This window comes from Daphnia magna, linkage group LG7, assembly GCF_020631705.1.
Source record: "Daphnia magna isolate NIES linkage group LG7, ASM2063170v1.1, whole genome shotgun sequence".
NCBI lineage: Eukaryota > Metazoa > Arthropoda > Branchiopoda > Diplostraca > Daphniidae > Daphnia > Daphnia magna.
In genome coordinates, this window is record NC_059188.1 from 7,768,966 (window position 1) to 7,783,033 (window position 14,068).

Below are 14,068 nucleotides of genomic sequence, written 5' to 3' on the forward strand. Positions count from 1 at the left end.
ATACGGAAAACAACACAGGGAAATATAAAAATGGAAACATTCTTATGGCCAAGTATTCTACTTTATCATGTGGGTTTCTTAAAACTAGTAAATGAGAACAATAAAAGAAAAGGTAAAAATGTGGGGAAGAAAAGGAAAATATTCTCATGGATTTAAAAAAAAAAAAAGGTAAAAGACAACGGTAAATGCGCGGCGCTGTCAAGGTCACGCGTAAGTCCAATAAACGGGGGAAGTGCGAATGGGGGAAAAACGGAGGGGAATAAAAAGAAGATAAGACGGAATAGATTGCCGACGGCAAAAAAAAAGGGACTTATTTTCAATATAATATTTTCAACGTTGGAACATTGGGAAAAGCTACAGCAAGGAAAGGAAAATAAAATATATATTTTCGCGTTGGGTGTGGCAGCTAGCGGTGGCGCTGCTATACGAGTAGTGTAAATGGAACAATGACGCATTTGCGTCAAGAACGAAAACAGAAAAGTTGTTAGTTAGGAAACGAATCAAGTGAAACAGTGTGTTAGTGTTTGTTTTGTTTGTTTTTTTTTTGTTTTGTTTGTTGTTTCTTTTTTTTGTTCTTTGTTTGTTTATTTTGTTTATTTTGTTAATTTTTTTTTGTTTTTTTTTTGGTTTTTTTTTTGTCAAAATACAGTACCTACCAAAAGTCTTTGGAAGCCTGAGAGAACCTTATGCAAAAACGCCGTTTTTGCGGTTCTCTCAGTGCCACAATTTTCACCCAAATGGTACAATTTTTTGTGTGTACGTTCTCATAAATAGTGAGAACGTCCCAAATTTTTTCAAGAATTTTATTTTAATGGGAAAATCTGAAAATTAGGCTGCAGGTAGAACTAACGTAGTTCTTTTTTTTAAGCCCTTTTGCGTCTTCGTAGCCCTAGTTGTTTGTTTAAAAAAAAAAGCCAAAGTGACCTCATTTGCATAAGGTCCTCTCGGCTTTCTAAAGACTTTTTCATCGAATTTTCACCCACCCTTCCCATTAAAATAAAATTCTGGAAAAATTTAAGGACGTTCTCACTATTTATGAGAACGTACACACAAAAAATTGTACCATTTGGGTGAAGATTGTGGCACTGAGAGAACCGCAAAAACGGCGTTTTTGCATATGGTTCTCTCAGGCTTCCAAAGACTTCTGGTAGGTACTGTACGTGTAGATTTTTTTGGTACAAATGTGTAAAGTGTGTTAAGTGTCTACTGTGATGTGTAATACCTTGTCGAGTATTCACTCACATATATGGATACAGTGTCAATTTCAAACAGTGTTTTACGTAAAGGTAAGTTTTTCTAAGTATTACTTTTAGGTGGACATAGGGAAAAAGAAAAACATGACAATAAAAACATTTTTAAGGTAAGCAATCGAAATAAAGTAATAATGCACTGACAATTGCATTCACACAAGAAATACATTTCATTTGAAAACAAGGTGTAAATATGATGATTTTTTTTTTTTTTTTAATGACGGAAGAGAGGTTAGTGAGTGTTTGTTTTTTTTTCTCATTTTTCATTACATCAATTAATCTCCTTTTTTCCTTTTGTTTACAGGTTCATCAGTGTTTCATTGTTTATTATTCTCTTTTTTTTTGACACTGTTTTTGTTCATTTTTTTTTGAATATATATTTTGTTAATTTTTTCATGTTTATTGATATTTATTGATGTATATGTTTTTCTTATTATATATTTTTCCTAACCCTCTCTCCCTTATGTATGTTTTTTTTTTTTTTTTTTTTTTTTTAAATCAAATACAATGTTAAATAAAACAGTTTTGTGTTCATTATTATTGTGTAAACGGACAATCATTCGGAGGCTGGTTGAAAATGTGTCGAAGGAAGCATCGCATAACAACAATTGCGTAGGCGAAGACAGGTCGCCATTTTGATGAGTGTCAGTTTCTTTGTTTGTAAAGTGAAAGATAAGCGAAAAAGAAGAAAGGAAAAGAAGTGAAAGAAGAATAGGCGGAATAGAAGAAGAGTTCGGGACTAAAGGATTGCTACGGTAATGCCAATATAATTTCCCTATTATTTTATGCGTATTAGTACTTTTACTCGTAGTTTAAAACTCAACCGCTAGATGACGTTGTTTTAGTTTACTTTTTGACCGCTAGATGGCATGAGAATGTCAATTCTGGAAATAAATAAGTCTAACTTAGAAAATAAGAACTTATTGATTAAAAATGACAAATAACTTGATGAACTTAGTTAAGTAAGGTTTTAATTTATCCAGCAGGAAGGTTTTTATTTTACGATAAGTAAAAAGTTAGTTTGTCCGAGATGGAATGACTTGCTTGGATATACACATAGCTTGTACCCCACGCAAAGATAGTTGGTTAGCAAGCTCGCTTGCGACGCGTGGGTACTCGGGTTCAAATCCCGGGGGAAGCTTGTAAAAAGGGAACAAATGTGCGTCGGTACAATATACGGAAGGCGGGTCACTTCGTGGCCTATCCACCTCCTTCCTGTATATTGAGGCCTCGCGCTCTTCTCAGTACGTAATTTCGTTGGCCGTATAGCTCTATGGTGGAGTGAGTGTTGGTCTTCGAAATTAACTACTGACGATGGAGATTTGTTCCTTTCGGCTAGGGGAGAGTCTGGCGCTGGACTCAATCCGTGTACGAACGGCTTTTGCATTTTTTCCAAAATTTTTAAAGTAATTTTTCCGCAATGTTATTATATATTTAATTCCAATTCTAATCAAATTTTAAAAAAATTATCATATTATTATATATTCTATTTATTATAGAAACATATAATTATATGTTTTTAAAGAACCCCCTATTTTTAAAACTACTTGAACTAATGATTTTACTTAAACTGATTGTTTGAATTATATCTTTTTTTGTCTATATTATATATATTTTTTCTTTCTATTCCTATTCCTCCTATCCCATATGTTTTTTCCTTTCTTTTTTTGTTGAATTACAATGAAATTTTAATCTATTTGGAGACTATTCTTATTGTTATTTCTGCCGCTTTTTATTTTAAAACACTACTGAGGCTACAACGCTTTTGAAGAGGGAGGGGAAATACAGAGAGGGAAAAGAAGACAGGATAAAAAGTGATAGGCGAATAACAGAATATAGCAAAATTTCAAGAGACTAGAAACAGAGAAATAGAAGAAAGAAATTTTTTCTCATCGATTGTCTTCAAATACGTAATTGACGTGTTCCATTCTTGTTAGACAAAGCTGTCCAGTTGGGATTGCAATTGGTAATGAGTAGTGGTTATGATGTGATGAATAATTTTCGGGACTTATATGTGGGATTTCTTCTTGCTATTGGACTCCATCTCGGTAACGCAGAGGCTTTTGTCGATTGCGTTGCGGGCGTCTGGTAACATGAAGTAGTTCTGATTTCTCAGCTGACACATCTTCTTTGGGCTCTGATGATGGACGCTCATCTGCCTCAACCTCAGCGCGTGCGGAGTCATCTTCGTTAATTGCGTCATTCTGAATTGATGTTGTTTCGTTGTCGGACTCTGCAACTGACTTACGAAACCGGTTTTCGAAATCGGTGGGGCTCTCAATTGGGGGACAAGGTTCCGTTTTCCACAACATTGTCTCGTATCGTGGTATTAAACGATTTACATCCATACGTTGACATATATAAGAACTGTTTGGTAATGGTTGAATACTAGCAACTTTTAAACGGGATAAACAATCTGCATTCTGATGAACACGTCCAGGCCTATATTTCAATTCATAATTCGTTGCGGCTAATAATATAGCCCATCTACCTAACCTACCATTGTTATCTTTCTGATGTTTAAGCCATTGCAAAGGTCGATGGTCACTAATGATTTCAAAAGGTTTATCTAATAAGTAATGTCGAAAATATTTAATCGCGTCAACTACAGCTAATGCTTCTTTTTCTGTGGTACTGTACTTCATTTCGGCTTTTGTTAATTGTCTACTAGAATAGGCTATTGGATGTTCTTGCCCATCTTGCATTTGCGATAATACCGCTCCAATTCCATACTCACACGCATCAGAAAAAAGAAAAAAATTTTCGTTAAAATTTGGATATGCAAGAACTGGGGGAGTTACTAGAGAATTGCGCAACTTCTCAAAGGCAACCTGTTCCTCAGTTCCCCACGCAAATGGTTTCCTACTTATATCTTTATGCGTTAATCGAGTTAACGGCTTAGCAATTGAACCAAAATCTTTAATAAATCTCCTATAATATCCGGCAAGTCCAAGAAATGATCTGACTTCGTCAACAGAAGTTGGCGTTCTATAACTAATTATCTTATCAATTTTACTCGGATCGCGTTTAATACCGTCCGTTGAGATTACATGGCCTAAATAATTTACTGAACGCTTAGCGAATTGACATTTATTAAGTTTTAACTTTAAATTGGCTTTTTTTTTTTTTTGGGACCTATTAGAAAATTCTTGTGAATATTAATTTCTGTGTGAATCTTTAGGGAAGAAATAGATATCGTCTCTAAAAGTTTGTATAAATTGATATACGATATCTAGTCTAATGACAATAACTGTGTTACAAAATTATAATAATTGTTAACAGCTTAATTACATCAATGGTCGCATGGCTTAGATGGCAAAGCGCCTGCCTAGTAAGCAGGAGATCACGAGTTCGAGTTTCGTATACGAGTTCGAGGTATTTTGTGTTATTTTGGGTTTAAAAAAAATTTTAAATTATTTAAAATATTTTGACCTATTAGAAAATTAATGTGAATATTAATTTTGGTGTGAATCTTTAGGGAAGATACAGATATCGTCTCTAAAGTTTGTATAAATTGATATACGACATCTAGTCTAATGACAATAACTGTGTTACAAAATTATGGTATTATCACATGTTTATGATACTTTGAGATTGTAAAGACTGTTGGTTTTCATGATCTGTTTTCATCACATTCAAAGATATTTAATTGTCAATAGCTTAATTACATCAATGGTCGCATGGCTTAGATGGCAAATCGCCTGCCTAGTAAGCAGGAGATCATGAGTTCGAGTCTCGTTGGGACCTCTTAGTAAATTCTTGTGTAAATAAATTTCTGTGTGAATATTTAGGGAAGAAATAGATATCGTCTCTATCAGTTTGTATAAATTGATATACGATATCTAATCTAATGACAATAATTTTGTTACAAAATTATGATATCATCACATGTTTATGATACTTTGAGATTGTAAAGACTGTTGGTTTTCATGATCTGTTTTCATAACATTCAAATATTTTTAATTGTCAACAGCTTAATAACATCAATGGTCGCATGGCTTAGATGGCAAAGCGCCTGCATAGTAATCAGGAGATCACGAGTTCGAGTCTCGTTGGGACATATTAGTAAATTCTTGTGTAATTATATTTTTGTGTTAATCTTTAGGGTTTAAAAAGATATCGTCTCTAAAAGTTTGTATAAATTGATATACGATATCTAGTCTAATGACAACAATTTTGTTACAAAATTATGATATTATCACATGTTTATGATACTTTGAGATTGTAAAGACTGTTGGTTTTCATGATCTGTTTTCATCACATTCAAAGATTTTTTATTGTCAACAGCTTAAATACATCAATGGTCGCATAGCTTAGACGGCAAAGCGACTGGGTAGTAAGCAGGAGATCACGAGTTCGAGTCTCATTGGGACCTCTTAGTAAATTCTTGTGTAAATAAATTTCTGTGTGAATCTTTAGAGAAGAAATAGATATCGTCTCTAAAAGTTTGTATAAATTGATATACGATATCTAGTCTAATGACAATAATTTTGTAACAAAATTATGATATTATCACATGTTTATGATACTTTGAGATTGTAAAGACTGTTGGTTTTCATGATCTGTTTTCATCACATTCAAAGATTTTTAATTGTCAACAGCTTAATTACATCAATGGTCGCATGGCTTAGATGGTAAAGCGCCTGCCTAGTAAGCAGGAGATCACGAGTTCGAGTCTCGTTGGGACCTCTTAGAAAAATTCTTGTGTAAATAAATTTCTGTGTGAATCTTTAGGGAAGAAATAGATATCGTCTCTAAAAGTTTGTATGAATTGATATACGATATCTAGTCTAATGACAATAATTTTGTTACAAAATTATGATATTATCACATGTTTATGATACTTTGAGATTGTAAAGACTGTTGGTTTTCATGATCTGTTTTCATAACATTCAAATATTTTAAATTGGTAACAGCTTAATTTCATCAATGGTCGCATGGCTTAGATGGCAAAGCGCCTGCCTAGTAAGCAGGAGATCACGAGTTCGAGTCTCGTTGGGACCAATTAGAAAATTAATGTGAATATTAATTTTTGTGTGAATCTTTAGGGAAGATACAGATATCGTCTCTAAAATTTGTATAAATTCATATACGACATCTAGTCTAATGACAATAACTGTGTTACAAAATTATGGTATTATCACATGTTTATGATACTTTGAGATTGTAAAGACTGTTGGTTTTCATGATCTTTTTCATCACATTCAAAGATTTTTAATTGTTAACAGCTTAATTACATCAATGGTCGCATGGCTTAGATTGTAAAACGCCTGCCTAGTAAGCAGGAGATCCCGAGTTTGAGTCTCGTTAGGACCTATTAGTGAATTCTTGTGTAATTAAATTTCTGTGAGAATCTTTAAGGTTTAAATAGATATCGTCTCTAAAAGTTTGTATAAATTGTTATACGATATCTAGTCTAATGACAATAATTTTGTCACAAAATTATGATATTATCACATGTTTATGATACTTTGAGATTGTAAAGACTGTTGGTTTTCATGATCTGTTTTCATCACATTCAAAGATTTTTAATTGTCAATAGCTTAATTACATCAATTGTCGCATGGTTTAGATGGCAAAGCGCCTGTCTAGTAAGCAGGAGATCACGAGTTCGAGTCTCGTTGGGACCTCTTAGAAAATTCATGTGAATATTAACTTCTGTGTGAATCTTTAGGGAAGAAATAGATATCGTCTCTAAAAGTTTGTATAAATTGATATACGATATCTAGTCTAATGACAACAATTTTTTTACAAAATTATGATATTATCACATGTTTATGATACTTTGAGATTGTAAAGACTGTTGGTTTTCATGATCTGTTTTCATAACATTCAAACATTTTTAATTGTCAACAGCTTAATTACATCAATTGTCGCATGGCTTAGATGGTAAAGCGCCTGCCTAGTAAACAGGAAATCACGAGTTCGAGTCTCGTTGAGACCTATTAGAAAATTCTTGTGAATATTAATTTCTGTGTGAATTTTTAGGGAAGATACAGATATCGTCTCTAAAGTTTGTATAAATTGATATACGATTTATAGTCTAATGACAATAACTGTGTTACAAAATTATGGTATTATCACATGTTTATGATACTTTGAGATTGTAAAGACTCTTGGTTTTCATGATCTGTTTTCATCACATTCAAAGATTTTTAATTGTTAACAGCTTAATTACATTAATGGTCGCATGGCTTAGATGGCAAAGCGCCTGCCTAGTAAGCAGGAGATCATGAGTTCGATTCTCGTTGGGACATATTAGTAAATTCTTGTGTAATTATATTTTTGTGTTAATCTTTAGGGTTTAAAAAGATATCGTCTCTAAAAGTTTGTATAAATTGATATACGATATCTAGTCTAATGACAATAATTTTGTTACAAAATTATGATATTATCACATGTTTATGATACTTTGAGATTGTAAAGACTTTTGGTTTTCATGATCTGTTTTCATCACATTCAAAGATTTTTAATTGTCAACAGCTTAATTACATTAATGGTCGCATGGCTTAGATGGCAAAGCGCCTGCCTAGTAAGCAGGAGATCACGAGTTTGAGTCTCGTTGGGACATATTAGAAAATTCATGTGAATATTAATTTCTGTGTGAATTTTTAGGGAAGATACAGATATCGTCTCTAAAGTTTGTATAAATTGATATACGATTTCTAGTCTAATGACAATAACTGTGTTACAAAATTATGGTATTATCACATGTTTATGATACTTTGAGATTGTAAAGACTGTTGGTTTTCATGATCTGTTTTCATCACATTCAAAGATTTTTAATTGTTAACAGCTTAATTATATTAATGGTCGCATGGCTTAGATGGCAAAGCGCCTGCCTAGTAAGCAGGAGATCACGAGTTCGAGTATCGTTAAGACCTATTAGTAAATTCTTGTGTAATTAAATTTCTGTGTGAATCTTTAGGGAAAAAATAGATATCGTGTCTAAAAGTTTTTCTAGTCTAATGACAATAATTTTATCCCTGAGGGTATATATGTATATATACCGAAGGACTATAACAATTTTAGGGTGTGGGGTATAGGGGGTAGGGTAGTAGTAGTAGATCTCAGAAGGTTTAATGTCCATTATGTATTTCCATATACGTTTCTTCCCTGAATGACCAATCGTCCCCAAATTTTGTTCAAAATTCTGTCAAAATTTGATACGTGGTATAGTGGTTTTTTCATTTGATTCTATAACAGTTTAAAAAAATTAATTTGCGTAATTGTTACCTAGCTGTTTGCCGAATCCTAGGCAGTGAATTCGCTTTAGTTTGCGTAACCTTACAACTGTCAATGCGTTGCAGTCAGTGCAGAAGGTTGTATAACAGTAATTAAACAGTAAGTTTTTTTCTTTAACAAAATGTTTTAAACAGTAGATTTTTATATATTTTTTTATATTGCAGTAGTAAACATGCTGCCAGAACGGAGACTATGGAGAAGAAAGTTACACAGCGGCGACAAGATAAATTATTTTTGATGCTATATTCACATGTATGTGTGTGATAGCTCAGCGGTAAGGTGTTGGGCTCATAACACCAATATCAATAGATCAATACTATATGAAACACAAAATTTATTTAGTTTTTTCCTTTTTATGCGTATATTTTGTTAAATTTTTAAGTCGCTTAGTATGTCTTAAACTTAAACTATCCTAAGTAATATTTATATGGTTACATTCCCTGAAATTGCTTTTACAAGACAATTCAATTTGTTGTCTATTTTTGAGGAAAAATCTTCATCTAATTCACGATTGCATTCTCATTTTTTTGATAGATTCAGCACAAAATTTGTCATTTTGTCCTCTTTTAACTGATCAAGAGGGTATAGCTCAGTGGTATAGCATTCTTCTGCAGATTGGGATGTACTGATTTCAAACCTGGGTGCCCCCTTGTGCTTATTATTAATGTAATAAATGACACTAAGTGAATGAACTTACGGATCATGGAATTTCCAAGACTTTGTATACTCAAGAAATACTTAATCAATTGATTTATTTCTGAAATTGTACGTACGGTTATTGAAGCACACCATGTTTATGTTGTGGTGTTGGTTATGGTGTTGGGCTCATAACACCAAGATCAATGGATCAATACTCTTTGAAACACAAGATTTATTTAGTTTTTTCCTTTTTATGCGTATATTTTGTTAAATTTTTAAGTCGCTTAGTATGTCTTTAACTTAAACTATCCTAAGTAATATTTAAATGGTTACATTCCCTGAAATTGCTTTTACAAGACAATTCAATTTGTTGTCTATTTTTGAGGAAAAATCTTCATCTAATTTACGATTGCATTCTCATTTTTTTTTTACATAATTCCCCGTGTTGCTAATTCCGGACAGTATACTGCTGCAGATGATGTAAAATTAAACTGCTATTCATACTAGTCGCATTATGTCAATAACAGCGTAGTGGGAAGGTGTTGCGCTGGCATCATTAAGTTTAATTGTTCAATACTCATGCGGAAATAAAACATTTTTTCTTCAAATGTCATTGTTTTTTAATTTTTGGAAAATTTTTTAAAGTCGCTTAATAGGTCTTAAACTTACATTATCCTAGCCAATATTGATATGGTTAGATTCCCAGAAGTGTATTTTAAAAAATTATTGCATTCGGTAGTACATTTGTTGTATAACATTCTTCAAATTCGTTATTGCATTTTCATTTTTTTACATAAGCTCCCGTGTTGCTAATTCCGGACAGTAGACTACAGCAGATGAACACTATAAATTGATTGAAATTTAGAAATCTTGGATCCAAAATCTGTGTATCTTTGGCCCACGTTACATGTCTATAGACAATTTTTTTCAAAAAAATTGCCCGAAGGACATTACCGAAGGAATCTTGTTAATTATATTAAAATTTTATACGAAAGCTCAACTAGTAAAGTTTGGTCTCTTTTAAAGAATGAAATTACGGAAATGTACAGGTTTATTTTAAACTCTCAAAATATTAGTAAGACACAATCCACTGGAATAATAACTCTTATACACAAAGGAGGTAGCAGAAGCGTATTAGGAAATTGGAGACCAATTAGCCTTTTATGTTCAGACTACAAAATTTTAGCAAAAATTTTAACTTTAAGACTTAAAAATATTTTACCGAATATTATCAGTGAAGAACAAACCGGTGGAATTAAAAACAGAGATATAACCCAGAATTTAATAACATTTAGAAATCTTATTGAACATTTTTCAACCCAAGAGCAATATGACAGTAAACTAGGAAAAGAATTTCTGTGTAGAAACAGAACAATATGTGCAGCAATTGTAAGTCTTGATTTCGAAAAAGCTTATGACATGGTAGATCGGACCTTTTTATATCAAGTGTTATTGAAATTTGGATTCCAGGACACATTTATTAATTATATTAAAATTTTATACGAAAGCTCAACTAGTAAAGTTTTTATCAACAAGGCATTTGGAGAAAAAAATTTACCTACAAAGAGGGGTAAGACAAGGATGCCCATTGGCAATGTATTTATATATTCTTTTTATTGAGCCCTTTCTAAGATTAATAAAGAAGCACATTAAAACAATAAAAATAGCCCAGGCAAGTCACCAAGTGAGTGCTTTCGTAGACGACATTTCAATATTTATCAACAACCCAGAGCAACTTACAAAACTTGAACAATGCATTGATGTCTTCGAGAAAGCCACAAATTCAAGAATCAATAAAACAAAATCCCATCTTTTAAAAATAGGTAGATGGGCAGAAGTAAGCCAATGGCCAGCTACCTGGATTAACTCAGTGGTGGAAATGAAAATGCTAGGAATACATTGGCACCAAAACATTTTAACAACCATTGACAAAAACTGCACCACACTAGTTACAAAAATACAGCAAACTATTCAAAACACTTTTAACAGACTGCTTACAATACAACAAAAAGTAATATTTTTTAACAGTTTTATTGTTCCTAAGTTATCACACTTAGCCAAAATTTTACCAGTACCCAAAGAACATTCAGACAAAATTCAACAATTAGGACACAATTTTATATGGAGGCATCAGCTAGAAACCATAGCAAAAAGGAGCTATACCAAAGCGTATCAGAAGGAGGTTTAAATCTTGTAAATGTAAAAGTTAAGTATATTCCCTATTCTTAAAAACAATTTTAAATCAATTCACAAACACAAAAAATTGTGAAAATGTTAAAGTTTTAAAATATTGGATTGGTCTTCGGTTAAGAAATATTTTCCCAGTGAAACCAGGACCAAACTGTGAAACACCTCCGAAGTTTTTAATGTCGTCAATCGAATCCATCATAAAATTGTCAGGAAAGAAGAACCTAACCCAGAAAATTACAGCCAAAGAAATTTACTCTAGTCTAATTTTGATTGAACAAAATCCTCCAAAAATCATTTTAAAAATGCCAAATGTAAATTATAAATCTGGTTTTAAAGCAATGACAAAAAAATTTTTATCTCCTCAATTAAAAGAACACATGTTTTTACAAATACACAACATTCTTCCAACAAAAGACAGATTGATCAAATTCAAGCAGGAAATCAACCCAAAATGTGACCAGTGCGACGAACAGGAAAACCTAGACCATTTATTCAATTGCAAAGTAACAAAACCAGCAGTAAAAATTGTTATAAGGAAAATTTCATCAATATACGGTAACACTTTCATTCCAACTGCACAACAAATTTATTTATTTGATTTCCCCGCTAATCCGAAGGAAAGCCAAAATAAAGCAATATTTTTAGCAGCTAATCTAAGTTTAATTGTATGGAAAAAGAGGAAAAAAACAAATTTTACATGTTATTTTATCAACTCAATTAAAATTTTAGAGAATGAATTAAGAAAATACCCCTTTACCAAAAATGGTTTAGAAGCTAAAATTTGTAAACATGGAGTAGTGCCATCTAGCGAGAATAAAAAAAAAAGTACCTAGAAGGGTGACCATAAAAAAAAAAAAAAGTACCTACAAGGGTGACCGCTTGGGAATACGGGATGCTGTAAAAAAAAAAAAAAAAAAGTACCTAGAAGGGTGACCGCTTGGGAATACGGGATGCAGTTGGCATCAAACCTTTTATAACCAGCAAGAGTTTCGAAAATGAATCAAAGTTTTAGTTAAAACCATCTCGTGGTGAATTTTGATACTTTATTATACGCCATCTAGGGGTGAATTTTGATATTTCATAAAAAAAAGTACCTAGAAGGGTGACCGCTTGGGAATACGGGATGCAGTTGGCATCAAACCTTTTATAACCAGCAAGAGTTTCGAAAATGAATCAAAGTTTTAGTTAAAACCATCTCGTGGTGAATTTTGATACTTTATTAAACGCCATCTAGGGGTGAATTTTAATATTTCATCTCGTACACACTGATAGCTATTTTTTAAACACCAACAAGGGAAGTGTAAAAAAAAATTAATAAAAAAAAAAAATCACGATTTCGAGTCTCGTTGGGACCTTTTAGAAAATTCTTGTGAACTTTAATTTCTGTGCTGGCTAGCGCGTTCGTCTGTTAACAGACGTGTCTAACTGATCTCCCAAGAGTGACATCTTGCGGTGAGTCCAAAAAAACTGTTTTGTTCTTTTTTTTTCTTTTTCTCTTCTGGTTGTATTGTATCTTGTAAGTCGTTTGTTTCCCTTGTTTGTTTAAGGCGCCATTTTGGTATTGGCCCTTTTTTTTTCTTTTTTGCATTTTTTCCGCCTCTTTGCCCCTTTGTTGTGGGTAAAATGGGAACGGAATCCCCAGACGTCTGGCCACGTACTGCCGAAATCTCTTTTGGTAAAACTGAAGTGACCAGGCATGAATTCTACGAATGTTTCGAGCATTATAGTAATGAATATGACAGCATCTTTGATGCTGTTTCTCGCCTACCAGGGCGAGCCTTTTGCGTTTTCCGAATTGGGTTCAAGACCGTCAAAGACCATATTGAATTCTTGAATAAATTTAGTGCAAAAGAATCTGTAGTCATTAGTGGCAAGGAGGTCCGAATTAGAGTTAGAGATAGGTCAGTTAACCTCGTACGCTGCGTCGGATGCAGACGTCTTTTTGTGTTCTCCCGTTTTTCCATCATTTTGTGAGTTTTTGTTATTTTTTATTACTTTTTGTTGTTATATTCGTGTTTTTGAGGGTTTATTTTGTATAGTTTAGCTGTTTTTGTAGTGTTTTGTTGCCAATTGTTTTATTTGTCGTGTTTGTTTACGTGTGTGGGGTCCTTCCCTCCCTTTTTTGGCAGTTTGTTTACATTGTCTAGGGGACAATGGCTGCCAAGTGGCTCAATAGTGTAGATATTGATTTTGGGGTTCAATTCCCGAAATTGAGTATGCGTACGGTTCATGGTTTTGTGCGTAGTTTGAAGGTTGATGCTCAGGATCTCTTAGGCCTAGTTGCTGTGCTAGATACGAGAAACCAGGTCGCTAGAATTACGTTTACGTCAGAGGCATATACCTCAAGTTTTTTGTCCCAACACAGTGGTATCGTCAGGACCGAATTGGAGGGGAAAGAAGTTAGTGTAGTGATAAAGGATAGCAATATCCAAGAGAAATTTGTTCGAATTGCAGGGATTCCACAGAACTTAGACTTGGGAGTAGTTCACACACGTTTTAAGGAATTTGGAAATGTAATTGAAGCTCGGTGGGAGCGCTATCGGGTGGCAGAGGATGAAGTTTTATACCCTGTCCTAGCAACTTGGATGATTGTAAGAATGACGGTGACGAAAAACATTCCCTCATACATTACCATTGGCAGTTATCGTGCCATGGTAAAGTATGACGGACAAAAGCCCACTTGCAGACTTTGCGACGAAGAGACACACTTTAGCTACGACTGCCCAACTTTAAAACAAAACCAG

At 33.3% G+C, this 14,068-nt stretch overlaps 1 long non-coding RNA gene and 2 other non-coding genes across 3 annotated transcripts; all 3 read left to right on the forward strand.

The window, feature by feature from the left end:
• Positions 1–5,866: 5,866 nt before the first annotated feature.
• Trnat-agu lies at positions 5,867–5,939 on the forward strand. Its single transcript has one exon. It is a non-coding gene; the product is annotated as a tRNA-Thr (tRNA).
• A 242-nt stretch (positions 5,940–6,181) lies between these two features.
• Trnat-agu lies at positions 6,182–6,254 on the forward strand. Its single transcript has one exon. It is a non-coding gene; the product is annotated as a tRNA-Thr (tRNA).
• A 2,215-nt stretch (positions 6,255–8,469) lies between these two features.
• LOC123474162 lies at positions 8,470–9,693 on the forward strand. Its single transcript, XR_006648806.1, has 3 exons — positions 8,470–8,594; positions 8,660–8,769; positions 9,030–9,693. It is a non-coding gene; the product is annotated as an uncharacterized LOC123474162 (long non-coding RNA).
• Positions 9,694–14,068: the final 4,375 nt, after the last annotated feature.